This window comes from Leuciscus leuciscus, assembly GCF_965113295.1.
Source record: "Leuciscus leuciscus genome assembly, chromosome: 14".
Lineage (NCBI taxonomy): Eukaryota > Metazoa > Chordata > Actinopteri > Cypriniformes > Leuciscidae > Leuciscus > Leuciscus leuciscus.
In genome coordinates, this window is record NC_138738.1 from 26,563,520 (window position 1) to 26,575,565 (window position 12,046).

A 12,046-nucleotide genomic window follows, 5' to 3' on the forward strand; every position below is an offset into this window, starting at 1 on the left:
AATGTTTTAGCCCTCTACTAATTAATAAAGGCTTTTGAACTTTTTCGTAACCTACTGAGTGCCGGGACTTGGATTTTTTCAAAAAAAAAATTAAATTTTTTTTGACCATTTAACCCTTCCAAGAGCACCAGAGGATACAAGGGATACCAGCAGCGCTCCAGTTCCCCTTTGTCTACCACATTATATGAGTTAAGAAAACAAATGTCTGTCTGATCAGGAGAATATAAATAGCCGATAGGGAAAACGTGAAGGTGCTTGGTCGCTTCTAGCTTCATCTCTGTTTGGTTCCTAATGAATGAACTAGGCTAAGCTAAGTGCTATCAAAGTGTCGCCGCGCGCCAGAGCGATTGAGTGCACGCACTGAGACGAGAGAGGTATGCATCAACTCGTCTTAGTTAAGGGAATAACATAGTTTAAGATGAAAAAACGGTGGAGTATCCCTTTAAATTTCATTTAGTCAGGTCTTAAAAAGGTTTTACCCTCATTCATTTCCAGAAACGCTGTCCGCAGAAAGTTATTACAAAGTAGCAAAAAAGTATCAAGTCGTAGCCTACAAAGTGGAGCTCTAGAGCAGGGGTCTCACTGAAAAAATCTCAACTCTTCAGAATGCCGCAAACGCACCGCAGGTCATGTGACAAGAACCAACCAATCAGCTTCGCCCTTTCCGTAACAACATTGAAAGCTCAGTCAACAGGACGGATGGGGGTGCACCCAAACATTACGGGTGTTTTTCTCTTCACAGTAAATAAATCTTGTAACAGAGCTACAGCACGCATTTTTCGGTGGTGGAAATCCATTAGCCACTAAAACTTCTTTGTCATTGTGGAGAGCACAGTGCATGGTTGCATAGCAACGACAGATGCCACGGGAAAATCGGACCGAATTTTACTATTAATAATAAAAGATAAGCTAAAGTGCATTGTAAATGTCAGTAATTTATCTTTTTGACTCATTCTTTTTATAAAAAAAAAATTATTTAAAGTCTGAAATATGTGAGGTTTATCTTTTTATAAAAACCTTTTTTGTCAAAACTTTATTTGAACTTGTACATGTTAGTTTTGTTTAAAATAAGACGTTAAATTATCAAGTATTTTAAGGTTTTAAACATGTGTTGAAGTGAACTTACCATCTGTGAAATTAGGAGGTATTTTTCTCTCTGGTTAAAATCATAGATCCTTGAATTTAGAATCCTTGAATCCTTGAGCAGAAGAGATGTATGCTCTCCGTTTGCTAAACTGAGAATGAAAATTGTTTCCATCATTGCAGGGGCACAGGCCCTCCCCTTCCTCTCTGCGTAGTTGCTATGTATTAACATAATGCAGTTTGTTTCACAAACCATCAAGCAATTAAATGATAGGCCGGACACCTGGTGTTTAACAATCAAAGATACCGCAGTCCCCTATCATAAAATCTCCTGATCTGAAGCATTCCTGTCAAGGGATGTCCCCATTTTGACACCTGACAGGGACCAGGCTGTAAGATCAGTATAATTAGATGTTTATACCAGTGACTTCAGGAAAAGTCAGGGGTCAAAACAAAAGAGCCAGGAAGTTACATTTTATATAGCCTACTCTTATCAGTGATTGTTCTGATAAGCTAAATCGTCCTCTTCCTGTGGGAGCTGTCACCCATCCTGTTGTTCTAGGAGAATGCGTGAAAGAAAGATGAAACCCAAAAATGACACCTCAATTCTGACACCTTTTGAAGATCAGATTTTTCTAACATTTAAACTTAGAACACATTATAGAACACCCTTTGACTTTATGAATACACAAAAATGACAGCTTAATGATTTTTATATTTTGTGCATTTACTTAAAGACCTGCATGTATGCCTACCATTTTGATGCTTGTGTTACCTTACTTCTTTGGCAATATTAAAGGTTTTTATGAAATATTATTTCTATTTTTCAGCACATGTAGTCAGAGTTACAGAAAATAATAATAGTGCAACAAATAAGGAGATTATGTTTTAACATTCGGTTGTTAACATAATTAGGTTAACATTCTTAATTTTGTCCAAAACTATTAAGTTCAATTATCCTAAAATTAATATCAAACAAAAATTAAAACAAACAATCCAATTATTTAATTGATTATTTTATTTAGTGAATGCGTTCAGCAATTTTACAACTTTTACAAATGTTATCTAATAAGAAAACCTTTCACAAAATCTTTACTCCATAAAGACTCTTGATGTTAAGCATTTGCTAGAAGTTATGTTACATCCATTGCATGTCTGAAGTAGTTGTTTTTATTATTATTAAATCCACTTTAATTGTTGTTAGCACGTCCTCACCCAAGCACAAGGTCTTGTAATGATTCCTGTCTTGTGTTTCCCTCGTCTTGTGTGGACTTTAGTTATGTCCTGTTCTGTGTCATGTTTTGTAGTCCTTTGTAGTTTTTTCTAGTTTATTAGTATCCCCAGGTGTTTCTAATTAGCCACACCCCCTTGTTATCTTGTTTAGCTTGTTGGTCCCTGTGTATTTATAGCCCTTGTGTTTCACTTGTTACTTTGTCAGTTGTTGTACATGTAAGGGTTGCTTATAGTCTTGTCATGCTCGTGGTTTTGTTTATTTATCCCTGAAGTTCTTTATTATTTGTTCTATGTCTATTTCATTAAAACCTTGCGTTTAGATCCTCGCTTCCGCCTGCTTTCTCCGGCACGTTACAGAACAACTGACCAACTATGGATCTAGCAAGTACTAGCTGGGACCCACTGAGCAAAATTTGTTCTATATTTCAAAATGATCGCAGCATCGAAAGTTATGTGGAGGAGTTCCTTTTATATAGTCATCTCGTTCCTGGGAACGAGGCTAGGCTGAAGGACTGTTTCTGGAGTGGACTAGAACAGGACATTAGCTTAAATTTACCAGAGGAAGACCCCAGCTGGACCCTGGTACAGTACATTGACTTTGTCCTGCAGTTTTGTGGTTCCCCCTTCACTGTAGGGGAGGTGGAGAAACTTCATGCCAGTCCAGCCGAGCCTGCACTTCACGCCAGTCCAGCCGAGCCTGCACATCATGCCAGTCCACCCGAGCCTGCACTTCACGTCACGTCTGCCGAGCCTGTGTCTTCAGACAAGATGGCCGCCACAGAGACTGTTCACCTCACGTCTGCCGAGCCTGTGTCTTCAGACAAGATGGCCGACGCCGAGCCTGTTCACGTCACGTCTGCCGAGCCTGTGTCTTCGGACAAGATGGCCGCCACAGAGACTGTTCACGTCACGTCTGCCGAGCCTGTGTCTTCAGACAAGATGGCCGGCGCCGAGCCTGTTCACGTCACGTCTGCCGAGCCTGTGTCTTCGGACAAGATGGCCGCCACAGAGACTGTTCACGTCGCTTCTGCTGATCCAGAGACTGTTCACGTCGCTTCTGCTGATCCAGAGACTGTTCACGTCGCTTCTGCTGATCCAGAGACTGTTCACGTCGCTTCTGCTGATCCAGAGACTGTTCACGTCGCTTCTGCTGATCCAGAGACTGTTCACGTCGCTTCTGCCGATCCAGAGACTGTTCATGTCGCTTCTGCCGATACAGAGCCTTCAACGCTGGTCCTGCCCAGCTCAGAGTCCTCTCCGCCGCTGGTCCCGTCCAGTCCAGAGCCTTCACCGCTGGTCCCGCCCAGCTCAGAGTCCTCTTCGCCGCTGGTTCTGTCCAGCTTAACATCCCCTTCACCGCTGGTCCCGTCCAGCACAGAGCCTTCACCGCTGGTCTTGCCCAGCTCAAAGCCCTCTTCGCCGCTGGTCCTGCCCAGCTCAAAGCCCTCTTCGCCGCTGGTCCTGCCCAGCTCAAGGCTCTCTTCATCACTGGTCCAGGACTCTTTACCGGGGAGCCTCCCCAAGAAAATTTTGGGGGGGGGCAATACACCTCCGGACCAGTCTGATCCGCCAGGACCGCCAGAGGGGTGGTCTCCTGTTCCGCCCTGGACGTCCGAGGGTCCATCATCTCCGCCCTGGCCGCCTGAGGGGTCGCCTCCGCCCTGGCCGCCTGAGGGGTCGCCTCCGCCCTGGCCGCCTGAGGGGTCGCCTCCGCCCTGGCCGCCTGAGGGGTCGCCTCCGCCCTGGCCGCCTGAGGGGTCGCCTCCGCCCTGGCCGCCTGAGGGGTCGCCTCCGCCCTGGCCGCCTGAGGGGTCGCCTCCGCCCTGGCCGCCTGAGGGTTCGTCTCCGCCCTGGCCGCCTGAGGGTTCGTCTCCGCCCTGGCCGCCTGAGGGTTCGTCTCCGCCCTGGCCGCCTGAGGGTTCGTCTCCGCCCTGGTCGCCTGCACTGGCTGCTCCACCCTGGCCTCTCGTCCTGTCGCAGTCTCCAGGCCCTCTTCCGTTCCATGGGCCTGGCCCTCCATCCCGCCCCCGGATCCGCCTCCGATCCACCACCCTCCTGGACTATTGTTTTTCTGAGGAGTGTCTGGAATCCACTCCTTAAGTGGGGGGCTATGTAATGATTCCTGTCTTGTGTTTCCCTCGTCTTGTGTGGACTTTAGTTATGTCCTGTTCTGTGTCATGTTTTGTAGTCCTTTGTAGTTTTTTCTAGTTTATTAGTATCCCCAGGTGTTTCTAATTAGCCACACCCCCTTGTTATCTTGTTTAGCTTGTTGGTCCCTGTGTATTTATAGCCCTTGTGTTTCACTTGTTACTTTGTCAGTTGTTGTACATGTAAGGGTTGCTTATAGTCTTGTCATGCTCGTGGTTTTGTTTATTTATCCCTGAAGTTCTTTATTATTTGTTCTATGTCTATTTCATTAAAACCTTGCGTTTAGATCCTCGCTTCCGCCTGCTTTCTCCGGCACGTTACAGGTCTACACTTCACCACAATGGTAACCTTCAAAAACACTAACATATCAGAAGCTCTTTTAAATCCTTGAAACTGTGATTTGTAATTGAAGCGATCACACTTCAGATCTATCCGTTTTTATTATGTTTCTGTTATTAGTGGTATGTTGAGAAATCAGGGGCACTCTGATTTTCCATCCACCCTTATAACAATCAGAAAGTTTAACATTTTGAAATTGAATAGCTGCCTCTGCTTTAGAATTTGCATTATCGATTTGTGACTGTAGCCATTCATATACAGACCCTTTCCAAAAAATTTGAATATCATGGAAAAGTTTATTTATTTCCATAATTCCATTCAAAACGTTAAACTTCCATAGATTATAGATTCAGGGCCCACAACTTAAACGATTTCAAGTATTTAGTTGTTTATTTGAACATAATTTGGGCTTCCAGCTCATAAAACCCACGAAAACAGGATTTAAAAAAATTTGAATATTACATGAAATCACACAGTAATTACACAGTAATACCATGGTCATTGAACCAGGTTTTGGTTCTTTTGGCAGTGTGGGCAGGTGCAAATCCTGCTGGAAAATGAAGTCAGCATCTCCATAAAGCTTGTCTGCTGAAGGAAGCATGAAGTGCTCTGAAAATGTCCTGGTAGACGGCTGCGTTGAGTGGACAGCACAGTGGACCAACACCAGCCGATGACATGGCTCCCCAAACCAACACAGACTGTGGAAACTTCACACTGGACTTCAAGCATCTTGGATTGTGTGCCTCTCCATTCTTCCTCCAGACTCTGGGACCTTGGTTTCCAAATGATATGCAAAATTTGCTCTCATCAGAAAAGAGGACTTTGGTCCACTGTGCTTTATTAAATCCAGAGTCAACGCAGCCGTCTACCAGGACATTTTCAGAGCACTTCATGCTTCCTTCATTTTCCAGCAGGATTTGCACCTGCCCACACTGCCAAAAGAACCAAAACCTGGTTCAATGACCATGGTATTACTGTGTAATTACTGTGTGATTTCATGTAATATTCAAATTTTTTTGAAATCCTGTTTTCGTGGGTTTTATGAGCTGGAAGCCCAAATTATGTACAAATAAACAACTAAATACTTGAAATCGTTTAAGTTGTGGGCCCTGAATCTATAATCTATGGAAGTTTAACGTTTTGAGTGGAATTATGGAAATAAATAAACTTTAACATGATATTCTAATTTTTTGGAAAGGGTCTGTATATTACACTGTTTTTCCATGAGTTGGCAGACTGTTGTGAATAGCGTATGCTGTGTCATGGGATCAACTTTACCATCCTATGTGTGTGAAGCTATCTGGAGATGTTAGTGTGAAGATGGACAATAGATCTTTAGTGAAGTGACACTTTTAGACTCTGTCATCTTTATCTTCTTATGATGTCTAGTGTTCAGCCTGGATAGATTTGATCTATTCCAGGTGATGATGCTGTAAGGGTGTAGTGATGGAGGTGTGTGTTCAGTGTTCATGTCTAGGAGATGGGTGGAATATAATCTATAACAATTGTGTTGCAAATTTAGTTCCAGTTCTATACTGGGAGGCCATACTTATGCAGTGGTGTGCTACTGTGAGGTGTGAACGGCCTCTTGAAGTGTCTTTTTCACCCATCTCCCGAGTCTCAGGTTATGTTCTAACAATTCCGCTGTTCTGGCTTTGATCCAGGTGGGGTCCAGCCCATCCTGGCATCCATCCTCCAAGGAATTGCAGTAGTAAACCTGAGACAGAAACAAATGCAGAGAGAACCACAGTTAATTCTTGTCCAGTCTTCTACTAAGCTACCTGCTATAGCTCAATAAACTCCCCACTGGAAGGGTTTCAGGACAAGTACGGCGGATACAACTCGAGTCACTTTATGAGCTTTTATTGCGCACACAAACACAATAATCATCCACAAACTAGGTAGCCTGGATGCTACCGCTACGCTAGCCTGTCAGCTGGATATTAGTGACATTACATAGCATGTTAGTTTGCTAGTTAGGTTAGGTTGTAAACCTGCAATGAAAACACAAACACCAGAATTAACTAATGAAATTACACAATCATGTGATATTAATTCTTGATCTGAATTACTAACCATGCTCGTTTATAGTCACTCACCGGCAAGGCGTACCATTCCTGACCATCAATTGAATGAAACTGAGACCTAGAGGCGAGACGCCTGCGCACTGTGACTAATTAAGCATACACAGACACACAGTCTGGAGACCAGTTATGATAATAAAATAAACCTGTAACTTAGTAAGATTATAACATATATGAAATATAACATAAATATGCCTGTATTTGGAATAAGGCGGTAAATGTACACACTTATTTTCTCAAATACTCCAGAACATAATAATAACATCCATCACTTGTAATATACATATATATGTAAAACAATTGTTACACCTGCTGGAAAGTTCTACACCTCCCACTTGGTCTACTGAACAGTTAAACTTCTAGATATGAAATTCTCCCCATGACCATGCAAATAGGATCGGGCATTTATATAGCGCTTTCACATGTACTACTGTACACCCAAAGCGCTTTTACAATCATATCAGGGGATCTCTCCTCAACCACAAATAACATTGCATACTTGGATATGAACGTATTATGTCACAACATGAATAACTATATCTTCAAGGTAGCTTTAATGTCCATAAACAACACACATTTTCCTTGATGACATTGCAACCTCCTTCACCGAAACACACCACCAGCCTTCGAGAGGATGGTAGTGGGGAGGGTCTCGATTTTTTTTTACCGAAACACAACATGGTGGGGATCCTTTACTGTCCTTTACCAACCGAAACACACCATGGTGGGGATCCTTTACTGCTCCTCCACTGGAAGCAGAACTACCAACCTCCTAACGTCCCTATGGAGGATGGTGAAGGGATAGTTCTCCATACCTCGGTGTCTCTTGGGCTGTCCGTCGAAAACTGGACAATTTCGACATGTTCTCACCCTCACATCTCGTACTACGCCCTTCACATCAGGACACACCTCCACGACTCGACCCAGCTTGAACTGGCCCCTCAACGCGTTTTGGTCAGCCAACCACACCAGGTCCCCCGCTGCAACATTTCTAGCAGGCGCGTGCCACTTCTGACGGATGTAGAGGCCCGGACCTGCCAGCTGGCTCCACCGCTTCCAGAACTTGTCAACCTCGATCTGGATTGCTCTCAGACGCACAACGGGGTAAGTTGGATACTTAAATCCTTGGAAGTCCCCACTGGGTCCTGTGCGACCAAGCAGAAGAGAGTTGGGAGTGATGACTTCCACGGTCTCATCTTGTACCTGGGCTCTGGCACCGATTGGTCTCTCATTTGACAGATTAGCAGCCAGGTACAGGAGGGTCTGGAACTCCAGTGCTGTCAGGTTACCTTCTTTGCCAACACTGCTTAACGCTCTCTTGAGTACACGGACAGCTGCCTCAGCTGCCCCATTTCGGTGGGGAGAGTCCGCCGGGTGAAATACCCACATCCAATCGGTTCCTACAGCTGCCGCCTTCTTCTGGACCTGATCCTTGTCGATGCTACTTAGGAACTCATAAAGCTCCTGTAATACTGGCCTGGCACCCACAAAGTTGGTCCCTTGATCCAACCAAAGCTTTCTTGGGTGACCCCTGAGAGCCGTGAAGTGCTGGTATGCTTTCAGGAATCCTTCCGTCGACAGATCTTCCACAATGTCAGCATGTACTGCTCTCGAAGCCATACAGCTGAACACCACACCCCAGATTTTCATCTTTGTTCTTCGTCTTATAGTATCTTTAACAACATAGGGACCGAAAAGGTCCAAAGCCGTAAACTCGAAGGGTGCGGCTGGTTCAGTTCGTTCGAGGGGGAGCTCACTCATCACCTGTTTGCACATTCTCGTTTTGGTCTTTCGACAGTGCATACAGGAGTCAATGACCTTTCTGGCAATCCTTGGTCCCAGCACCACCCATGCTTTAGACCTCACACGGAGGAGTGTGCCAGCAACACCTTCGTGGTTAGCTTCAAGGGCCTCTCGTGTGAGAAGGGTGCTGATCCACGCATTGTAGGGGATCAGGGGCACACCGGTCTCTCCCTGGGTAATGGCCTGGACTCTACCATGGCATCTTAGGAGCCCTGAAGCCTGATCCCTGCTAACAATGAGTCTGTTTAGCGTCGTCACAGGAAACGTAACTCCCTTCTGGGCGGCTAGGCACAGGTCTTGGAATGCAGCTTTGCGTTCCTTTACTGACAATACTGCCTCCCACTTTGCTGGTATAGAGGCCCTGCCTACACGGGCCAACCACTTCTTCACAGCTCTGCGGACATAACCAACTACTCCACAAAGCTTAGCTAGAGAACTGCACCTTGTTGGATCCACTTGGTCTATGAGCATGGCTCCCCACAGTGTTTCCGTTTCCTTGGTCTCAGTTAAGGTAAATTTCATCCCATTTTCTGAGGACATTGGAGCCCCACTAACTCCATCTGTGACTATTGGATCTTCACCACCAGGACTGTCAGGGTTTAACAACTTCTTGGCTTGAGCTCTGGTGAGGACTGCCGAAAAGGCCTTTCTCTGGAGTTTACTCACCACCTCCCTAGCATCAGCTGCCACTTCTGAAGCGGACTTCATGGGCCAATCCTCGACTGGACTAGACAGGAACTCGGGACCTTTCTGCCACACAGAGTTCTCACCCAGCAGTTCAGGAGAGCACCCCCTCATGACTAGATCAGCGATGTTGACCTCGCCTGGTATCCACCACCAGTCAGTTATGGGTCCAGCCTTCTGAATTTCCCCGACTCAGTTCGCGAAGAATGTATGGAATCTGTAGCTCTCTCTCTGGATGGCTCCCAGCACCGTCTGACTGTCAATGAAGTGGTACTTCTCCACGTCTAATCGTCCATGCTTCAATACATATCTTTTTAGACATGTGGCAAAGACAGCCCCGCATACCTCAGCCTTGACTGCGTCACCTTTCTGGTTGAGGGGGGTTAACTTGGCCTTTGACTCTACCAGCCGGGTGATCACACCATTTGACGTCTCCCATCGCAAGTACAGAACAGCGCCATAGGACTCAAAGCTCCCGTCAGAAAACGTGATTCCCCAGGGTTTACCCCTCCAGTCAGAGGGCGTGAGGCTCCTATGGAACTTGATGTTACTCAAATGAGCGTACTCCTTGAACAGTTCAATAGCCTTTCCTCTGAGCTCGTCAGACAGAGGTTCATCCCAGGTGTCTTTAGTAAGCTTGTCAGCTTCCTGGAAGGCTCTTCTCACAAGGATCACTCCTTTCTGTTTCACAGGAGTTACTAGACCGATCGGATCATACAGCCCGGTGATCTGGCTCAGTAGAACACGACGAGTCAGTGGGTTTGGTGTCTTTACTTCCACTTCTTCTTTAGTAAGGTCAATCTCAGTTCTCATCTTCTTCCTTCTGGAGAAGTTGATGGAGACCATCACAAAGAGTTTGTCCTCTTGCACAAGGTAACGAACCCCCAGGGCTTTGTTATCTTCCTCCCTTAGCTGGTTGGGCAACGTCAGAGTCACTGGCTTGGACTCTGTCCCGTCCCGCCTCCCACTTTGACCGGACCGGACCCAAGGCTTGAGGTAGAAGCCTCCGGCTTTCAGTATCTTCTCTACTCCCTCTTGGATCTTGTCTAGACAGTGTGGGTCATTGTGGGACGTGAGGAGGTCATCGACGTAGGAGTCTTCCTCGATGACTCTTCTTTCCTCCTTCATATCAGAGAACTGAGGCAACTTCGCGGTCTCTCGCATGGCAACCTGTGCAATGCACCCCGCTGGTTTGTCCCCCATGTTCACCCTCAAGACAGCATAATCCTCAATCTCATCCTTCGGTGAGTCTCTCCATAGGAACCGATGCACATGGACCTCTTGTTCCTCCAGCCATATCGAATTGTACATCTTGGTGATGTCTCCGATGGCTGCATGTTTTCCTTCCCGGAATCTGAGGAGCACTGCTCAGATGGGATTTAGGACGTCTGGGCCTTTGAGAAAAATGCTATTCACGCTCACCCCTCTGAACTCCTGGCTGCTATTCCAGACTGGGCGCACCGGCGTAGTCACTGAGTGGGGATTTGGAGCAGTTAGGTGGCTCACCCACCACACAGCACCATTCCAGCTGCTGTCCATCACGTCCTTAGTGAGCTTAATAGCAGCTCCCCTCCCCACCATCTCATGGACTTGCCTCATGTAAGCCTCTTTCCACAGGGGGTCTTTCATGAGCCGCTTCTCAGCCCTCAGGAACGTTGCTTCCACAGCTTTTCAGTTGTTGGGAAGAGAGGCTGGGCTTTCCTTCCAGGGGTACTTCGCATCCCAGTGTGACTGGTCACTGTGGGCGTCTCTCTCCCTGAAGGTTAGACCTGCCTTTATTATCTCCAGCTCTTTCTCATCAGCCAGGGACATCTCCTTTCCTCCCGGTGGGCACTTTCCACAGCGACACCCTCCGCAGGTAGGGGCACAGGCAGCACCGATGCTATCCCATTTTAGCCACTCAAGGACCTCTTTATTGCACGCTGCTGTCGTTCGAACTTCTACACTGCTTTCTTGCTCCAAATGGCTTCCTGGCCTTCCCACGAAGTGTTCTTCAACCTTGACGGCTACAATCCTCATTGAGTGAGTGAAGTGCGTCTCCGACTGCCATGTGGTCACCTCCACTTCTTCGAAGAGCTCTGGATGCACACCACTCACGATCTTGCCCAGAGGACCATCCCACAACACCAAGTCGCCGACCCTTTGCAGCCTTTGTGGAGCTAATCGACCTTCTCGAGTACTGATCAATAGATCGATCTTCTCTGGGCGGGCCAGTTCTCCCGGCTTAGCTTCAGGGAAGAACTGCTCTAACCGCTCAGATCTCGCCACTCGATCCACTTTGGCAATGTCTTCCATGCCGTAGCAGATCATCTCGTGAAACTTCAGGGTTCCTCGTGAGGTCCACACTTTTATTGTCACGAGATACCTTTTTGTATCAACTTTCACCTTCATCGTGCCAACACCATACACGACAAGGGAGATTGGTTCACCTGTCAGTCCGAGCCTTTCCGCCGCTTGGTGTGTAATGTAATTCGTGTCAGAAGCGAGATCGACCAAGGCTCCAAGGCTGTCTCCTCTCTTTGTCGTGACAGGTACGAGCATCATGAGGACTGGATGTTCTTTCAAGCCACTCTGTTCTATCAGACCCTTGCCAGAACACACTGTCGACATTGCTTTGTTAGTACAGGCTCTGCAGACAGCCTCCAACTGGTGGGGAGTCAGTCCCAACTCGG

The 12,046-nt window shown here is 46.6% G+C and overlaps 1 long non-coding RNA gene across 1 annotated transcript in view; it reads left to right on the forward strand.

Moving 5' to 3' along the window:
* Positions 1-4,926, forward strand: part of LOC309474485 — a 62,543-nt gene extending 57,617 nt beyond the window's left edge. Inside the window, exons 2-3 of the long non-coding RNA XR_014197318.1 lie at positions 154-2,309; positions 4,788-4,926. This is a non-coding gene — a long non-coding RNA (uncharacterized lncRNA). The remainder of the gene's footprint in view (positions 1-153; positions 2,310-4,787) is intronic.
* The last annotated feature ends 7,120 nt before the right edge of the window (positions 4,927-12,046 follow it).